This window comes from Microcebus murinus, chromosome 13, assembly GCF_040939455.1.
Source record: "Microcebus murinus isolate Inina chromosome 13, M.murinus_Inina_mat1.0, whole genome shotgun sequence".
NCBI classification, from domain to species: domain Eukaryota; kingdom Metazoa; phylum Chordata; class Mammalia; order Primates; family Cheirogaleidae; genus Microcebus; species Microcebus murinus.
The window spans coordinates 82,647,332-82,665,800 of NC_134116.1; the positions used below are offsets into that span (position 1 = coordinate 82,647,332).

The 18,469-nt window shown below is 43.4% G+C and overlaps 1 long non-coding RNA gene across 1 annotated transcript in view; it reads right to left on the minus strand.

Moving 5' to 3' along the window:
• Positions 1 to 10,695, minus strand: part of LOC142874987 (uncharacterized) — a 37,591-nt gene extending 26,896 nt beyond the window's left edge. Inside the window, exon 1 of the long non-coding RNA XR_012922567.1 lies at positions 10,149 to 10,695. This is a non-coding gene — a long non-coding RNA (uncharacterized LOC142874987). The remainder of the gene's footprint in view (positions 1 to 10,148) is intronic.
• Between the last annotated feature and the right edge of the window lie 7,774 nt (positions 10,696 to 18,469).

Here is an 18,469-nt window from a genome sequence, read left to right on the forward strand (position 1 = left end):
TGGTGACTGCGTAGCCAGCCAACCGTTTGCCATCCTGGATGTAGCTGCTGCTGTCTGTGTAGAGCTCGAGGTCAGGCGCTGGCAACAGACCATCGTCAAGTCTGGCCGGCTTGCACAGACCTCCTCCACGGCCTCAGCATAGTCGTGGTCCGGGGGCCCTGGCCTGGTAGGAAGGTAGGTGACAGGGCTCAAGGTCCACACACGGACATCCTGCCCAAACACGCCAGTCTGCCTTCTTGACCAACAACCGAGGCAGCCATCCCAACACTACCGAGTCCAGCCGCTTAGACAGACAGGCCTCTGGCCTCTGCCAGGGCCCACAGTCAGCACCAGGACCCCCACAGGTACCTGCCTCTCGCCTCTGAGGGCAGCTTGTTCAGCCTTAAGTCGGGCCTGGAGCTCCCACACCGTCTGTTCCAGTGTATTCTGTTCCAGGTGTGCACTTGTGTTCTGCTCTTTCTTCAGTTCCTCAGCCATCATGCTGGCATTGGTGATGGCCTTTTTGGCCTTCTCTGCTTCCCCACTCAGGTGGGCCAAATCCACCCCGAGCTGCTTCTTCTGGTTCAGGAGGCCTGTGTTCTGCAAATGCAGGAGGTTGAGGCGCTCGGTGGCCTCCAACAGTTCCTGCTCCGCCAGCCGCCGGCTGTGCTCACCCTGCTTCAGCGCAGCCCGCAGCTCCTCCAGCTCAGAGGCCAACAGCGCAGCCCAGCGCTCCAGGGCCTGCGCCTGCTCTCGGAGCTCAGCCACCAGCCGCTGCTCCTCATCCCGCCCTGCCTGCTCCTCCTTCAGCAGGGCCTGCAGCAGCCGTGTGGCCGCCTGGGCCTCTGTGGCCTGCTGGGTAGCGTGGCCCAGCTGCAGCTCCAGGTCCCTGAGGTCACCTTCCATCTTTTTCTTGAGCCTTAGTGCTTCCTTGTGGGCCTGGGTCTCAGCACCCAGGGAGGCCTGCAGGGACTCCACTGCCCCCTGGTGGTTGTGCCTCAGGTCAGCGCGCTCCTTGTCTTTCTCTGCCAGCTTCTTCTTGGCCTCCTCCAGCTCCTCGGTCCTCTGGTTGACGTCTGCCTCATACTGGCTCAGCAAGTCCCGTCCCAAGAGAGGCACCGGACAGTCTGGCATGTGGAGGACCTCGTGCCTTATCACAACTGAGTGTTCTTCTCCAATGTCCACAGATGTCATCTGTTGGCCCCCTACTTCCATCTTGACTGTGGGTTCCTGAGGGCTGAAGGAACCTGGTTGGCCCAACTCGGACTCAATGCCAGCGAGCCCCACTAGCTCTTGGGCTTCCAGTTTCTGTTGGGTTGTCCTGAAAGGGGCCCTCCTTTGCAACAGGTGACTTCTCTTGTGCGGACATTCATTCTTCCAGTGGCCAAACCTTTTGCAATTGGCACACTGGTCTCTTGCCAGGGGCACCCGCCCTCTGTTTCCCCCCTTTCGTGGGGTTCCAGGCCACACTATCTGACTTGCCTTGTGGGGGCATTCATTCTTCCAGTGGCCAAACCTTTTGCAATTCGCACACTGGTCTCCTGCCAGGGGCACCCATCTGGTTCCCCCCTTTCGTGGGGATCTAGGCCGCACTATCCCACTTCCCTTGTGGGGACATTCATTCTTCCAATGGCCAAACCTTTTGCAATTGGCGCACTGGTCTCTTGCCAAGGGTGCCCGTCCTCTGGTTCCCCCCTTTTGTGGGGGTCTGGGCCGCCTGGATGGGTTGGATCTACCGAGGGCAGCAGCCAGGAGGGCGGCCTTTTTCTTCATCCTCTGGTCTTCCTCCCTCTGAGCAGTCCGGTCCCGGCTGACGTACACCTTCTGGGCCACTTCCATAAGTGCATGATACCCATGCCTGCAAATCCTTCGAGTTTCTGCAGCTTCCTCCGAATGTCGGAGGCCAATTGCCCGACAAATGCTGCATTCACCATTCTCTGGTTTTCGGCTGCCTTCCGGGTTGATAGGTGTGTATATCCGGCATGCCTCACAGAGGCGCTCATGGAAGTCATACGGTGACTCCTCTGGCTTCTGGGTAATGAAGGCAGCCTTGCTCATGTTGGTCAGCTTTTTGGCCCCTTCTTGCACTCCTTGGAGAAGAGCCTCTCGGTACCATTCCAGTGCTGCTTGTCCTCCTGGTGCGTTGAAATCCCACTCTGGTTGGTCTCAGGCACCGCTGGCGATGCCCACTGTTCCACATCCAGGGTGCCCATTGGCGCCCGTTCCTGCAGCCACTTCCGAGTTCCAGTCATAATCTGATGCCGTTCTTTGGTATTGAAGAGAGTCAGCAGGAGATGCCGGCAATCTTCCCACGTGGGACGATGAATCTGGAAGATGGACTCCAGGAGGTCGATGAGGGCCTGTGGTTTCTCCCAGTAGGACAGCGTATGGTGTTTCCAACTCAATAGATCGGTGGTGGAGAAAGGCTGATAATGCAGGGCAGGTTGCCCCGGCTGGATGGTTCTGGCATCCCAAACCTGCGGTGGACCTCGCATTTCACACAGAGGCATCTGGAAGGCCGGGGCACACTGCAACCGGCAGACGAGTGGTGGAGATGCCAGCAGTGGAGAAGCCGATGGTGGTGGGGTGTCGGATGCAGTCCCAGTCACCACTCTCCACAACGAACGCATGAAACTTATCAGCATGCACCTTGCAACTGTTGGCTTGGATTCGAACCCTCCCATGTTCATCCAGCACTCCTGTCCCCTACACCGCCCAACACTCCTTTTCTGAACCTTGTCCCTGCCCAGACTCTGATCCCTGCTCTAGCTCCTAACCAGCGTTCCCATTCCCTACGCCACCCGACAACACTCCTTTCCTGCTCTCAGGTGTCTGCCTAGCTGTGTCCCTTGAGGGAACTTAGGCACATCTTGGCAATCACCGTTATGCCAACGTCGCCATAGAACCCCAGGTTAGGACCCACTCAAACCCCGTAGCTGAAGCTGTGGGGCTACCGACACAATGACCAGTCACTCTTCCCTCCACTCACATTCACTCAGAGGTTACACATTCTCTCCCCTGGGAGATCCCTGTCCTTAGGAGCTGATGGGGCTCCTCTTCCATCCCACTGACGGGCCAAACCCTAGGAGCCAATTGGGCTCCTATTCTGCCCCACTGACAGGCCTATCCCCTAGGAGCCGATGTGGCTCCTCTTCCGCTGATAGGCTGATCTCTGGCGGGTCCCAGGGACCCTACCTTATCCAACCTCCTGGCCTTGGTCTGCCGCTCCAGCTGGCTAAGCCCAGCACCCACCTGCTCAGCCTCCTGCTATTGCCCTTGGGCAACAGCACCGTGGAGGCCAGCACCTGCCGGGAGGCCTGTCGAAGTGTGGGCTGCATCAGTGTCCCTGCTTCCCCTCCCTCAGCAAGGCCTTGGCAAGCTTATTGCCCTTGGCCAATAGCTCTTGGTGCTGAAGGAGAGAGATGCTGCTCAGTGCCGTCCACTGTCCGGGTGCAGTCCGCTCGTCCGAGCCATCTGCACCGTTTGATGTTCTCGTGGCTTCAAGGAGCCATCTCCACCGATGCCGTCCACCGTCCGCCCCGTTCACCAATCCGGTGACTTCAAGGAACCAGCTCGGTCGGCTTTCCCAGTCAGGGAACCAAAATGTTGCGGCAGTGTGTACAGCTAGTGTTACAGCCCTTGTTACAGCTCTTATTCGTTTGACCGGGGAAAGAACCGAGCAGCACACGAAGAGTCGGAGAACAGCCTTTATTCTTCTACAGCAGACTCAGCAAACCTAGTGTTACAGCTCTCTTTGTGTCTTCCGATGTTCCCTCGATGTTCTCCTGATGGTCTCCCGCTTCCTGCCCTTCTGCCCCTGCTTTTATACCCTTGGTAGGGCTCAAGAAGCATCCAATCAACTACAAGCTTTAACATCCAATCAGCAACAAGCTTTAACATCCAATCAAAAACAGGGGGATTCAAAAATTACCCAATCAGGATCACGCAAGCAGCATGGCCGGAAACAGGCCGCTGCACGAGGGCCTGGGGCATTCTGGCATGCGGGGTCCTGGTGGCACTCGGGGTCCCGGGGAGGCTGGGTGATGTGGGGGTCCAGGGCGGCTGGGTGCCACGGTCCAGCGGCGTGCCTTTAACTGGCCACGCACAGCACTGGCCCCCTGAGGTGCGGAACTACGGTGAGGCGGCAATTGGCCACGTCCCGGCACCCGACATTTTCTGCATCAATCAAAAAATTCTTTGAACTTAATGACAATGGAGACACAAGTTATCAAATTCTGTGAGACACAGCTAAAGCAGTCCTGGGAGGAAAGTTTATTTCCATAAATTCCTATATCTAAAAGTCAGAAAGATTACAGATAGAAAACCTAATGAATCGACTCAAAGAGCTAGAAAAAGAAGAACAGACCAAATCCAAACCCAGGAAAAGGAGTAAAATTAATAAGATCAAATCAGAACTAAATGAAATTGACATCAGGGAAACTATAAAGAAGATTCATAACACAACAATTGGTTCTACAGAAAAAGAGACAATATTAACACACCTTTGACTAGACTAAGGAAAAGCAAAAAACAGAAATCTCTAATAAGTTCCGTCAGGAACAAAAAAGGAGACATTACAACTGACGCCATGGAAGTACACGATATAATCTAGGAATACTATAAATACCTTTATGCACACAAACTGGAAAATGTGGAGGAAACGGAAACATTTTTAGGAAAACACAGCCTACCTAGGCTCAACCAGTAAGAAATAGAACTCCTGAACAGACCAATATCACATAGTGAAATAGAAACAGCAATTAGAAACCTTCCTGAAAAGAAAAGTCCTGGACCGGATTGTTTCACACCCGAATTTTACCACACCTACAAAGAAGAACTGGTGCCTATCCTGAAGAAATTATTCCACAACATTGAGAAGGATGGAAGCCTACCCAATTCATTTTATGAAGCCAACATCACTTTGAAACCAAAACCAGAAAAGGACACAACAAAGAAGACAACTATAGACCAATATCTTTTATGAATATAGATGCAAAAATTCTCAACAAAATCCTAGCTAACCAAACCCAGGTGCTCTTTAAGAAAATAATCCCATCACAACCAAGCCGTCTTCTTCCCAGGGATGCAGGGATGGCTCACCATATGCAAATCTATGAGTGTAAGTCACCACATAAACAGAAGCAAAAACAAAGGCAATATGAGCCTTTAAACAATGCAGAAAAAAGCATTCGACAAAATTCAACACCCTTTTATGATAAGAACACTTAACAAATTAGGCGTAGAAGGGGCTTACCTAAAAATGATACAAACCATATATGACAAATCCGCAGGTAAATTCATACTGAATGGGGAAAAATTGAAAGCATTCACACGTAGAACTGGAACAAGGCAAGGTTGCCCACTATCTCCACTTCTATTCAACATAATGCTGGAAGTCCTGGGTATAGCAATCAGACATGAAAGCGAAATTAAAGGCATCCAAATGGGGACAGAAGAGATCAAACACTCACTCTTTGCTTATGATATGATATTATACCCAGAAAACCCCAAGAATTCAACCAAGAGACTCCTTGAATTCAGAAATGAATTCAGTAAAGTCTCAGGATACAAAATCAATACACACAAATCAGTGGCATTCATATACACCAGTAACAGGCAAATTGGGAGCAAAATCAAAGACTCAATACCCTTCACAATAGCAACAAAGAAAACAAAGAACCTAGAACTATATTTAACTAAGGAGGTAAAAGACCTCTACAGGGAGAACTATGAAACACTGAGGAATGAAATAGCAGAGGACGTACACAGATGGAAAAGCATACCATCCTTGTGGGTTGCCAGAATCAACATTATTAAAAGGTCTATACTACCCAAAGTGATTTATAGATTTAATGCTATACCTATTAGAATGCCAACATCATTTTGCACAGATAAAGAAAAAATACTTTTACGCTTTGTATGGAACCAGAGAAGACCCTGTATGGCAAAAGCAATTCTACGCAATAAAAAATAAGGAAGGTATCAATTTGTCAGATTCCAAACTATACTACAAGCTGTAGTAATAAATCAGCTCGTGATTGGCACAAGAATAGGGACCTGTGGAACAGAACGGACAACCCAGATATAAAACCAGCCTCCCATAGCAATCTAATCTTCAACAAAACAGACAAAAACATACACTGGGGAAAAAATTCTTATTCGATAAATGGTGTTGGAAAACCTAGATAGCCACATGTATTATACTGAAACAGGATCCACACCTTTCACCTCTCACAAAAATCAACTCATGCTGGGAAACAGACTTAAACCTAAGGTATGAAACTATTAGAATTCTAGAGGAAAATGTTGGAAATACTTTTCTAGACATTGGTCTAGGCAAAGAATTTATGAAGAAGACTCCCAAGGCAATCACTGCATCAACAAAAATAAATAAATGGGACCTGATCAAATTAAAAAGCTTCTGCACAGCCAGAGAAACAGTCATGAGAGGAAACAGACAACCACAGAATGGAACAAAATTTTCGAAAGCTACACATCCATTGAAGGGTTGATAACTAGAATCTATTTAGAACTCAGTAAAATCAGCAACCTCTCGTTTCACACTGTCGATTCACAGAGAATGCACAGCACTGGGAGTGAACCCTAATGTCAACTAGGCTTTGTGTGATTGTGATGTGTCATTGTAGGTTCGTCAATTGTAAAAAATTGTACCACCCTGGTGTGTCAGTTTACTAGAAGGAAGGTGGTGAGGATGGGGTGCTCTAGTATACAGAGCTGGGGTGTGTATGGAAACTCTGTGCTCTCCTTTCAGGTTTACTATAAAATAAACTGCCATAAAAATAAAATATTGAAAAAAATCAAGAGGCAATTTTGATATTTTCAGATAAATAGATTTTATGGTATTTCTTGACAGTGCACCTGTCCTACAGGAAATGCTAAATGATGTTCCTGAGCCTGAAAGGAAAGGACTCTAGATAGTAACAGAAAGTCCGTGGGGAAAATGAAGAACACCAGTAATGTTACTGACATAGGAAAATATTAAGGCTTACTGTATTTTCAGTTTGCAAATAGAAGTTCTTTCTTTCTTGTCTTTGCATGCTTTAAAGGACTAATGCAGGAAACATGAATTATCACTCTGTCATCAACGAGAGGAAAACACGTGTATTGGTGGTCAGAGGCCACAAGAACCATGTTACATATTTCCTTTTCTCCCTTTTCTCAGGCCTCATGGCTTAAGTGAATTTCTAAAGGTAATGTTTCCAAAGAAGAAACCATGTGACCTAGAAATGACACTTAATTTAGAATCCTTACTGTTAGTAGAGATAGTTTCTAGAAAATTTCTCATACACAAAATATAGAACAGCCACTCAGCAACCACAAGGACAGGTACGTAGCCGTCAGCCATCACTGTGGACTCTCGTCTGCACCTTGTCAATCACAGGTGCCCAACAGACTACATCGGGATGCTTTCTACAGTGGTCACTATTTTTTGCCTATTATAGCTGCATTTTCCCCAATCCTAAGTGTATATGTTTTAAATTATAATGCATTTCTGATAACCTTTAAAACGTTTTATTTAGACCCAGCTACATGAAGATTAAAAGGTACATACAGAACCATCACATCATAGTCCCTCCCCTGACAAATCACACTATCAAATATCATGTATCTCAATCAAAAGGCTACAACTTAATACAAAATTTAACCTTAGCGTTTATGGGTTGTTTTTTGTGAAAACATAAAATCAAACACAAAAGGGTGTTTCGATGGTGTACTCTTTCTTATGCAAATGATGTCACCTGCTTTGCTTATATGTGCTCTGGAGTATTCCTGATGTAAAAAACTGATTTAGTTTCCATTTACTTTATTTCTCCGTACTGAAATCTTGGAAATCCACCTATAAAATACCAATTTGGATTAAGCTCTCAAGATAAAAAAGAAAAGTATCCATTTCCACTGCTCTGACTTTGCCCACATTCTTGGTTGTGATTCTCTGAGCAAGGCTGGTGGCTCAGGCAGGCTCTGCATGATTTGTACAAAATAACTCCAGCCAGAGTGAGGCTTTAGAAAGCACATTTTTTTTAACTTTTTGTTTTATTTCTGCATATTATGGGGGTGCAAATCTTAAGCTTTCAATAAATATTCTTTCCTCCACAAGTCTGAGTTTCCAGCATGACCATCCACCAGATGGTGCACATCTCCCTCATTATGTATGTATATACCCGCCCCCTCCCCCTGCCCAATATCCTATTCCTGTAGTTCCTATGTGTCCACTTAGGTGCTACTCAGCTAATACCAGTTTGCTCGTGAGTATATGTGGTGCTTGTTTTTCCATTTTTGGGATACTTCACCTAGTAGTATGGGTTCCAGCTCTATCCAGGAAAATATAAGATGTGCTATATCACTGTTGTTTCTTACAGCTGAATATTACTCCATGGTATATATGTACCACATTTTATTAATCCATTCTTGGATTGATGGGCACTTGGGCTGTTTCCACAGCCTTGCAATTATGAATTGTGCTGCTATAAACATTCGAGTGCAGGTGTCTTTTTTGTAGAGTGACTTTGGATCTTTTGGGTAGATGCCCAGTAATGGGATTGCTGGATCAAATGGTAGATTCACTTGTATCATTTTAAGGTATCTCCAAATTGCTTTCCACAGAGGTTGAACTAGTTTGCAGTCCCACCAGTAGTGTAGGAGTGTTCCTCTCTCCCCGCATCCACGCCAGCATTTACTGTTTGAAGACTTTTTGATAAAGGCCATTCTCACTGGAGTTAAGTGATATCTCATTGTGGTTTTGATTTTCATTTCCCTGATGATTAGAGATGTTGAGAATTTTTTCATATGTTTGTTGGCTATAGCACATCTTAACCAGCAATTTGGGAAAACAAATCACATTTTCCCCCTCCATAGCATTTTAAGTAGCCCAATTAGTTAAGTGTCCCTGTTAATGATCTATTTACAGAAGGCCATTTTCTAAGCTAAAATACAGAAAATAAAATTAAATAATAGCAACATAAAAAGGCATTTTTGTTGTTGTTTTTCATAATCAACAGCTTTAGTAAAGTATAGTGAGAAAATTACAATTTTTTTAAAAAGTACTGCCCGAATAAAGTTTGATAAAGGACATCTGAAGTGTGATTATTATTATTTTGAATATAATATCCAACTATGTTCTGCAAGTTACGTCAGATAGCTTAGTGAGACATGAAGAAATGTCAACTGCCATGTTTTCCATACATTTTACATCACCTATATGACTTCTTAAAACCCACAACAGCATCAAGGCTTTTTTCTGCTTTTTTTTTTTTTTGAGGCAAAGTCTCAGTGTGTTGTCCGGGATAGAGTGCCGTGGCATCAGCCTAGCTCACAGAAACCTCCAACGCCTGAGCTCAAGTGATCCTCCTGCCTCAGCCTCCAAGAAGCCCAGGAACGGGCAAGGCCCACCATGCCCCGTTGATTAGTTGTGTATTTTTTTATTTTTCCAGCTAATTTATTACTAATTTTAATAGAGACGTGGTTACGTTCTTGCTCCGGCTCCTCTCGAACTCCTGACTTCGAGCAGTCCTTCTGCCTCGGCCTCCCAGAGTGCTAGGATTACAGGCGAGAGCCACCATGTCTGGTCATGAAGTCTTAACAAACACAAATTTTAATTTCTGAACACTCCTCCAGTAAGATTTGTAAAGGTGGAGGAAAAATTAAGGGACTTTTTTTTTGTATTCTTTGTCTACTTCATGAAAATGTAATCTTCAAAGAGTGTTTTATTGGCTATCCACCCTGCTAATTAAGGTTAAGATAAGTGCATTGCTTCTTTCCAGGGTAAAGAATGGTATTTTAAAATGACAGAATTGCTATGACATAAATTGTTTAAGTATGGGCATCAACTGAAAACATTAGTACATTTAAGAATTCTAAATATTGGTATACCACCACTACACCTAATCTCCTTTATTATTGCAAGGACTAAAGGGAAATTTTAAATCGATTTTCATATTACTGAAATTAAAATCGAATAAAATAACTGACAGAAACCATCACAAGGGTACAAATATTTAGCCAGGTATCAGTTCCTCCTAAAAATGAACATTCACCTCCTCTTATTGAAATTTTACTGAAGTTACGTCAGTCATTTCAAACAGACTTTAACATTAGCCTTAAATCAGAAACAAACGAAAGGACTAGTGACACTGACGGAATCTACTCACATGCTCAAGTTTGCTGACGGAATCATAGGCACACCGTACACTATCAATACATAATCCCTACCGGGTTCTAAGTAAAACAATAGAAATGCAAGCTAGTCTTCGCCATGGAAACACGCAGAGCCACTTCCCGCAGTTGCTGTGGGGTGCGTGTCGTTGTTCTGCTCTTTCATGACGGAGTCACCCTGTCACCCGGAGGATGCGGCGGCCTCACACAGGCCCGCGGTCTCGGCCGCAGAGCCAGCCCTGCTCCTGCCGCGGCCTCCGGAGGGCCGGGACACAGGCCGCCCCCGCGCCGCCCGGGAGCCGCCGTCAGCGGTTCCACCCGCGGACACCGCACGTCCGCACCGCCCAGCGGGCGCGGCCCACGGCCAGTGCGGGGCTCTGGGCCTCTGGGCTCCGGGCCAGCGCCCTGGACTCGGTGGGGCGGGGTCACGCACGGGGTCACGTCCGTGATGACGTCCTTCCGGCTCTGTGAGCCCGCTCCCCTCACAGCCAGGCCTCCCAGGCGGAAGTGCGCGGCGCGTCCGGGAGAGCCGGCGGCGAAGGGAAGGTGAGTGTGACAGAAACGGAAGTGGAAACGGTCGAGCACGTGGAGAGAGGCCGGACTCCACCCTTCAATGGCCACGTATCAGGCTCCAGTTGCTCAACTATGGGAACAGTTAGGAAGAGTGAGTGGGATGAGGGAACGTGTGAAGGCGTCCAGGGAAAGCAGCAGTCACTGCTAAGCAGGATGGTGGATTAACATTGAAGTGAAAGGGCATTACTGATTCCGTCAGATCCAAACAGGTGTGACATTCCTATCCACCTAGTGTTGAGGCCACAGTAGGTGAGTGTCAACCTTTAGTATTCTTCTTTGAAATTTCTCAGATCTCCTGTCTAAACTTTTTTTATGAGTTTGTTTTTATGTTGTTTTTCCCATTAAAGCTAAAGCACAATAAGTTTGTAACGTATTATTACAGTCAAGGGGTGTTGTTATTACAGTTTCACACTGTGCTGTTCTCACCACCTGTGAGCCCTTAGAGTGCTGTTATCGCCGCCTGTGGGCTGCTCATCCAGGATCAGTGCACATAAGACTCCAATCCAATGATGCTCTCAGGACTGTATCTCCAATAATAAGGGACCACGTGTACAATACGCTTTTTAAAGGAATCAGTAATTTAAGCTTGATACTTACCTTCATAAGGTTCGGGACTGCATCATGGGAACCTTAGTCTAAGCATTTTCACATGTAGAAGAGGATGTACTGAATAATTAGGGTGAACTACCAAAAGGATGAGGGAGACAACTTCAGATGACCAATTTCTAGGCTCAGTTTACTCTTTCTCAAGAATGTACCACAATTACGCCTTATAGGAGAAAAGAATGAAAAGGCATCAAGTATAATTTTACATTTTCCAATGAACACAAGTTCTTTTTGAATGCTCACGTTTTATCTTTTAAAAAAATCACAAAGGCAGGGAGTGGTGGCTCATGCCTGTAATCCTAACACTCTGGGAGGCTCAGGCACGAGGATTGTTGGAGCTCAGGAGTTTGAAACCAGTCTGAGCAAGAGTGAGATCCTTACTATACTAAAAAAAATAGAAATTAGCTGGACAACAGAAATATATATATATATATATATATATATATATATATATATATATATATATATATTTAGCTGAGCACAGTGGCCCATGCCTGTAGTTCCAGCTACTCGGGAGGCTGAGGCAGAAGGATCGCTTGAGCCCAGGAGTTGGAGGTTGCTGTGAGCTAGGCTGACGCTATGGCACTTTAGCCCAGGCAAAACAGTGAGACTCTGTCTCAGAAAAAACAAAAAACAAAACAAAACAAAAAAACTGTTTCAGTAAAGTCAATAAGAAAAAATAGAAAATCAAAATGATATTTAAAAATTAAGAAATTGTAAAGAGAATAAGCATATTTGGTAACAAGTGAGGTAGAACTTAAACAACGAAAATAAATTAATTAAAAGTACAATATTTGGGTTAAAAATTAAATTAGAAATGCTCAGAACAGGATTAGTGTGATAGAATAATAAGGATGAAAATAATCTAATAAAACTAATGAAAATGTGAATTTAATTATACATCTATAAAAATAGAATGAGAAGAGAAAATAATTTAATTGTGCCACTAAAGTACAAAAAACAATGATTACAACAATAAAATAAATGATTTACTAACTTCTAAAATTGAAACCCAGACATATATCCATAAAACTATAATAGCCCTGTTACAAGAAGAGATAAATACTCCAGTAACAGTCAAACTGCATAACACCAAAGAGAATAAAGAATAAAAATCTGTGAGACAGGACAGAGAGAAGCAAGAAGGGCGAAAGCAAAATCTGCACAGCTTGTGTAGAGACAGAAAACAGAACTAAACAAAAAGTGCTGAAAGAAATCATTGTTCAACCTGTAACTGGATGCTTAGGGAGAATATGTTTATGAGATAAGGGCACTCAAAAATATTTTCAGAAGTAGAGAAAAAAGACATATAAAGTAAAACATGGATAGATTTTGTAGCCAATAAAAGTTTCTTAAGTATACACCTCAAAAAGAAAGTTTTCTTATATGAAGAGCAGAGAATCAAAAGGAAAATCAACACACTTCTAAAACATAGAACACAAAGTCATGGTAGAAACTACACTAAAACCACAAAGTCTTCGCCGGCATCAGTTTCAAAGGATTTAGCTATACAAGTGCAATTTTACACGTGTTAAGTAACTCAAATAACAAATTCTCTGTTACTTTAATAGTGTAATTGATGTAAGAAACACCTATTTCTCAGAGAATTAATTTATTATTTTGTTAAAAATCTATGACATTTCTGTTGCATATTTTGCAGAGTACTGATTATCCTTTTATCAAAAATGATTATCACCAAAGGACTCACTGTGGGATAGGCATTGACCACCAGCCTCTGGACACCCAGCATGATGGGACCATAAGCCAGCAACACAATCGTGCAGAAGGAGATGACCAGGTCCACCCAGTACATGACCACAAAGAAACTGACCAGGAGCAGGATGATCTGGGTGGCCCTTTTCTCCGGGGAGATGCTCGGGGAGAGGGACATGTTGTGCAGGTGCTGGGATCGCCTCTGATGCCTGAACAAGAGAGTCACCATGTACACACTCGAGAGCAGCATGCCGCCTACAAAGGACACGTCTCTCACTTGTATCATCATGAAAAACAGGCTCCACCGGAGGTACCTTGCAGAGGAAAGTGAGCAGTATTTACCAAAGCTCAGCACTTGGGTCTGGGTCACATTAGAAGCAGCCACGGTAAACAATAGCAGGTTACTACTGAAGGACAAACAGAGAAACCACAAAAAGAGTAAGGAATGGATGACGTAGTGTCTGGATTTCTGTTTGAACCGTCCCAACCAAGAGGAGCTGGGGCTAATAGTGACGGCCTGGAGCATGCTCAGGAGGCAGGTGGTGCAGATGGAGAGGCCCCGCATCACCCTGGTCACATAGAACAGAGCCTTACACTTGACGTCATTCTGAAAACGCAGTGACTCAAACGGGCCTGGAGAAAAAAACACCGTCGTGAACAGCACCAGTATGTGGACGAGGGCCAAGTTACCGGTGACCAGGTCATGGGGCTTCGGCCTGTGATCCAGAAAGAACGTGAGGATGCGGAAGAGGAGGAGGAAGGTATTGGCTGTGAGACCAATGCCAGCTTGCAAAAAAAAACGCATTATTTAATGCTAACATAAGTGAAAAGTGATTGTTTTAATGTCACCATGAAAATATTTTTCATATCTGGAAAAAAGTAACATATATCATCACTTTCTTTTTGTTCAGTAGTATAATTACCCATTACTATTATTTTTACTTCACCTAATTATTCTTATTATTTTAAGTTTCTATGTCATGAAAAATTTTTAGGGGTTTTATTAACCCTGAATTTTTAATAGACCTTATTATCACATATAAATTATTGATAATATAGCCTTAGCAATATTTTCCCTACAAAATAACACACACATGTGTGTATGTATATATAATTTATATGTCATGTACATATTATATACATATGCTACCAACATGTCCAATTTTGCCCCAATATAGTGCCAATTATGTGTCCTATCCGATTTGGGTCCCTGTATAGAAAATATTTCTTTATTCTTCCGTATTCTTTCATTTAACATTTAGACCCTGAAGACTGATGGGAATATAAGATTACTCAATATTATTTATAAAGCTTAACTGAATGAAATTTTATGCTGATGAGAAAAGACTCAAACAATAAATTTGGCAAAAATTCCATATGCATCTTATAGCACATCACCTTCACAACTTCTATTTTCATCTCTTTCATTTTTATGGAAATCTATGCTTGTCCCCTCCCCCATGATAATTCAGGAGATCTTCTTCTTTTATATAAGAAGATCATTACCAAGGTGGATTTTATTTGCAATCTCCTTTCTCTTTTCCATAAGATCTAACATATTCCCAAAGACTGGAGACTTAGGATGTATTGTTGAGGGGAGACATTAGTTCACTTACCACAAGTCCTTTTAATGGTATTTCCTCAAGATGTCCCTCTCTCCATTCAGTTTCCAATGCAGAGATATCACATGCAGACTCACTTCATCTTAGGAGTGGATTGCTAAAATTCAGCTCTCAATTATCAGAACAAGAACTGCAGTTATCCATTATATGACATCCGTAGATGTCCATCAGAATAGTCACATAATATGTAACCAAAGTGTTTGTGCTCCCATAATATTCTGAAATTACAGGTGAGAATAATCACATAGTCATCCTTTCATTGAAACCTTACTTTTTGTACAGGCAGCCTCCCATGCCAGAAAAAGTATTTAGGTTTTCAATATTAGATACTTCCCTTCAAGTTTTTATCAGGATATCACCAAAATCATAACACTTCATAAAATTTCACTAGGTAATTTTGCAAGTATTGTCTCATGATATTTGTCCTGGTTTCAGGCATCATTACTTTATAAAATTAGCTGAATACACAGCCTAGAAGACTTCAAGTGTATGAGAGGAAAAAGTGGAAAACAACTACCATCAGTCAGATTCCTCAGGGATGGAAGACTGTTCCATCATGTTTCCAAGGACACTTCTAATCATAGCAGCCCAGAACTGTGAATGTGTATGACAAGGCAGAAACACTAATGGTTTGTTTTCTTGGCTCAGACTCGAAGTCCGTAACTGAAGCAGAACACTGATCCAAGACTCATGATATTTAGGAGTTTATAAAGGAGAAATTGCTCACTTGATTTAATAGTTGCTACCCTTTCTCCCAAAGCTGAAACTAGCAAAATGGCACATGTGTCTTAACCTCCAGAACCAACTGAATAAACGATAGTCACCACCAACATACACCTGCAAATTCAGCGTCACTGCCCCGTGGATGTAAAATAGTATTTGTGCGTGGACTACTAGTATATAAAGATTTATGTGTTAACTGTATATCGGAGAAATGTTATTCATAGATGACATGTTTTATAAGGGATAAACAAAAAGACAAATAATTTTATACAATGTGATAGAGAATAATTTTAATATTTTCTTCTTTTACACCATGGGGTATCTGGCTCTCTCCCCACAGTCTATGCTGCTCACCCTGTAAATGGCCACCACATACTAGAAAAGAGCAGATCTTCTGGGCTGTCAAGTGATGCCTTACTCTCTGCCAGGCATTTGTGTTGATAGGTGAGGTATAATTATCTGTACTAAAACTTTTCAGAAGTTGTCTCGACTGCCAGAATAAAACAAATGACATTTGGTACTAAGGAACATCTTCTCCAAGAAGAGGCATTTGTTGTTGATTCAAATTATAATCTTAGCCCTGTGTCCTGCATTTCTACTTGATTTATCTGAAATCTCCACCATGGAGGAATCCTGGGAGTGACAATGGTATGGTGGCATCGTGGGAGCAAGAGAAGAGAAGCTAATCCACAGAGGTCACCTACAGATGGGGCAGAGTGCCAAAGAGAAGTGGGCCCTCACTGATACATTAATAATTAGTAATTTGAATTTAATCTCAGCACTCACCGTGAGAATTCACAGCCAGAGATCTGTGGGGGCCGTGGGTGAAGCCAGTGACCAGATCGTGCAGAGAAAATGCAGCCTCATTGCACTGGCTCTTACCTTACACTGTCCTCACTGTCACAGCCCAAGGTATGGACACAATGACACATCGGAGGTAAGGGAGGAGAAAATAATGGCATTCAAGTGAACAGGACAAAGAGACTGACTGATCATAAAGTCTGGATTAGGTGACACAGATGAGTTAAAGACAAAGACTGCACTGAAATGAAGACTTTTACAAGAACCTAAGTGCTATTTTGCCTACGAACGTGTTCCTCTGAAGAAACTGAAGCTTGGTAAAATCCTGTGTCTTTATCTTTTTAATAATAAGTAATTTAGAGTTGTATTATTTAATGCATGATTTTATTTGAAGAGAAATCTTTGCATTTTGCTTTGTGCAGATTTTAGAATATAATGAATATAATGAAAATCCTGTCTTTGTTATGTTAATTTGAAGTGCCCTTTTCTCCAACAATTCTATCATATTCTGTGAATGCACTATCAATCCTTTGACCAGACATGCCCAGCCAAAGTGACTCTGAAAACAGCAGGTGACAAGGTAAGGTAGTCTGCCAGTTTCGTGGCAGTGGTTGGCAACATGAGAAATGCAGCTGACAACCCAAAATAAGGTATGTGCAGTGTGCACAGGAAATTGTTCATAGTTTTTGTAAAACTACAGTCCGGCCCTCCAAAGGTCTGAGGCACATTGAACTGGCCCCCTGTTTAAAAAGTTTGAGGACCCCTGTGCTAAAATATAATATTAATATCTTTACTAAACTGAAACAAATTACCTATGAATGTAAATGACAAAATTAACATGTAAAAATACATTTTAGTAAAGTACAATTGGAAACTCTCAGAGGGAACAGCAGAAATACAAAATTTACAGGATATTTTTAATAATTGTATGCTATGCCTTTCAAATTGAAAATGATTATTCTCTCATTACTATATAATCTTATCTAAACACATGTACAAGAATGTTATATAAATTTAATTTACTTAGAAGACATAAAATACTGACACTGAGTTTATTTTATTGAAGTATTTAAAAGCATGCTTAAAGTTACCAGATCACTTCATGTAAGATATTCATTAGCACTACAAACATTTGATAAATAGCAGAAAGTGGTATTTCTAGAGATTTTTATGGTAACCTTCTGAAAATTTCATTATAGCTGAATAAAACAAAATAAAATCTTTATGGTAAGCTTATAAATATAAATAATATAAAATGGTGAGAACATCTAATTTTATGATATTATAATTTTAAGAAGCTATCAAATATTATAAAAATACTTGATGTCTTCAAACATAAAATGACAAAGACATATAACTAAGTCATTTTGAATTTGTTCAGATTTCCTGCATTATAAAAGGTAAATTTTCATGTAATTAATGCAGCAAGTTCAATTGGTAAATATTAGTAAATAAGAAACTCAAACACAATTCCAGTTCAAATACATCACAAAATTATGAAAGTTCTTGAAAAATTCTATAAATTAATGGCCTCACAAGATCTATAAAACTGATCTTTCATTGTAAAAGTCTACTAGATTTACTCACAACTCATAGAGATGTGACTGAAATCACGAGGAGAGACTCTCCCAGCTCTTCGCTGAGACAATCCTGCCTCCTCCCCTCCCTCCTCCCCCAGGTCTTGAGCTCTCACCGCTGCTGAGCAGAGAGACACGCACTCACCCAGCTGAGTCTGCCGCGGGAGTCTGTGCCTGAGACGGCCCGAGACATGCTTATGAGGAAGGGGTGCCACCAGCTCCTCTCCCCCAAGGCCCACGATTGTCGTGTCACCTGTGGAGTCAGGACGGCCCTCGCCTTGGGATTGCTGGAAAGGGGAGCCCACAGGGGAAACTGAACTCCTAATTCCTGGAAAACAGCAGGTGAGGAACAGCTGGGCTGCAAACTCCCCTGTGAGCTCCTTGTCCAGATCACCAGCCTGGTGGGTTGGGAGTCTCCAGCTCCCCCTGATGCAAACACGAGTAGATGCCCCTCCCAGTTCTCAGTGTGTCCCCACCGGGGCAGGTGGTTCCCGGTGGTCTTCACACGTGCCCTCAGTGACCTCTGGCTGTGAGGGTCAACACTAGATGACAAACAGCTTTGAAAGAGTAAGGACAACGCCACCTCTGCCACAGGGCCTCGTCCTCCAGAGGACACAGGGCACTGCCGTGGGGGGCAGAAGGCAGGAGCAATGTTAGCTAGGCCTGGAGTTGCTTCCATCTTGCTTCAATTATGAATATAAG